The sequence below is a fragment of the Alligator sinensis genome, unplaced genomic scaffold (assembly GCF_000455745.1).
Source record: "Alligator sinensis unplaced genomic scaffold, ASM45574v1 C65575617_1, whole genome shotgun sequence".
In the NCBI taxonomy this organism is placed as follows: Eukaryota; Metazoa; Chordata; order Crocodylia; family Alligatoridae; genus Alligator; species Alligator sinensis.
The window spans coordinates 1-2,158 of NW_005844889.1; the positions used below are offsets into that span (position 1 = coordinate 1).

Here is a 2,158-nt window from a genome sequence, read left to right on the forward strand (position 1 = left end):
CTGAGTGTAAAATGCTTTGTAGAAAAGGTCCAAACAGAGAACATTAGGGTTAACTGCATAGACCTATTGGAGTATCTCTATTTTTACTCAAGCTACATAAAACGTCATATCTAGACCTTTTTGTTGTACTTCATTTTAGTGCCTGCAGAAAGACATGCCTCAGTCACACTACCACAAGGGTGTTAATGTGAGTAATTAATCTAAGAGTTAATATTTTGAACAGTTTGACTATTAAAACCTAACATTGAAATTGTTAATGCAAAATTGTAGTATGCATTCACCAACCCAGTTACACTTCCTCCCTCTGCCTTTCATCATAGGGAAAGTAATTGTTTTCTTAATCAGCCTTCCCCTTCTCCCTCAATCCAGCTTTTTACTGGCTAAATAGACAAATATGACTGCACAAGGATACTTGTATTCTTATTTGTCTTAATCAGAATGGTACACAAGATCATTATTGATGGGTTTGAATCTGTTATCTTAGCATATTTTATTGAGACCTGATCAATGTTTCATTACAATCAATATTGCCTGCATATGAAGTAAATGAGTGAGACTGTCCTTGATCCCTTCTTTTGAAAACTCCAGATATGGGGGCAGACAGTCTCTTAGCAATAACTTTGTCCTAACAGTGTTCCAAGTTACTGCTCTTTCAAGGTGACATTGCTAATCAAATGAGATGCAAAAGAGATACCATCAGTTTGGGTTTTTTTAAACAAAATAAAGTTGTTTGCATTAGCTTATAGTTCAAGCTGGAACATATTGTGTCCTGAGCATGTTAGCTTAATGTTATACGTTTTAGAAGAAGCCCTATTTGTATGCAGAGCCCTAGAAAAGAGGTTTAATTTAAAAATAATTAAGTAAATGGTAAGTGATTAGCACCAGTGGTGATAACTCTCAAAGATCTTAGTATGATCGCATTCAAATTTTTGTTCCGAATGGACAATAGGTGAAGTGACTGCCAGCAAATCAGCTGATTTGATCTTGCCTAACAGAGAAAACTATGTGGGTTTAATTGGGCATATTCCATCCCTTAACTGGCATGCTGTGCCTTATTCCTGTCATTGAGAGAAAGGTACTCACCTTGTTCAAATGGAAAAGAAAAACTTGCAGAAGGGAGCATGGTATCAAACCTTGCTGTTCTTTTTCTCCCCTTCTATTCTTAGGGAAGAAAGGAAAGACCCTTTATCTGCCCTGGCAAGAGAATATGGAGGCTCCAAAAGAAATGCCTTGCTGAAGTGGTGCCAGAAGAAAACAGAAGGATATCAGGTAACTGCAGACTGTTTAATGTAGCACACACACAGCTGCAACACATAAGTCTGCCAGTGGCATAAACCAGACTGCTCCACAGTTCACTGCATAGATCGCGATGAAACTGGTATGTGCTGTACTTTCTTGCAGGAACACATGCTACAAGTCCTAACCAAACTAGCATTAATAGTTACTTAGTCACTTTTTTGCATAGTGCAAATGTTTTTCTTAGAGGGGCAGCTCACCTCCCATTGAAGCAAGGCACTTGAAAATAATCAGCCTACAGTTTACACATTTGAAACATGGATACAAAATTAACATTTTAAGGCAAAGGTTTTCCAAATATTCCATCAAGATTAACACAAATGCATTTGTTAGAGTGTTGAAAACTAAGAAGTTATTAATATGAATTTGTCTGTTTGAGTGTTTCAGGATGTTGCCACTTAACCGTAATGTTTATAGGGATGGATTTTTCTTTCTCTTTTGCAAGACGCAGTCTTGCGCACACTGTACTTGGCTTTCTACCACATTTTCAAATTTCTTTTCAGTTTGTCTAAATATTATCAGAACGTGAAAGAACTAACAAGATAGCTATTCAAAGTTCTTCTGTGATTACATTATTTTTTTCCAAAGAATAGTGGCTTCAGCAATGTGAACCAGGATGTTAATAGTCTAGGCATGATGTATTTGTTTGGTTAACATGTATTGAAAGTGTTTGGAATTCCCAACACAGACCTCGGTTTAAAACCTTTTCTTTTTCAATGACTTCAAGCTCACAATACAGGAGGAAGCTGAAAGCCACAAAACAGGATGGTTGACCATCCATAGGAAAAGTCATCTTTCGGTACAATGGAGAAGCTTGTGCTATAAGCCCCAGGTGCCCCTCCCCCTCTTCCTGTGGCACGTC

At 37.5% G+C, this 2,158-nt stretch overlaps 1 long non-coding RNA gene across 1 annotated transcript; it reads left to right on the forward strand.

Moving 5' to 3' along the window:
* The first annotated feature begins 137 nt into the window (after positions 1–137).
* Positions 138–2,151, forward strand: LOC112549114. Its single transcript, XR_003092465.1, has 3 exons — positions 138–187; positions 1,167–1,269; positions 2,024–2,151. It is a non-coding gene; the product is annotated as an uncharacterized LOC112549114 (long non-coding RNA).
* Positions 2,152–2,158: the final 7 nt, after the last annotated feature.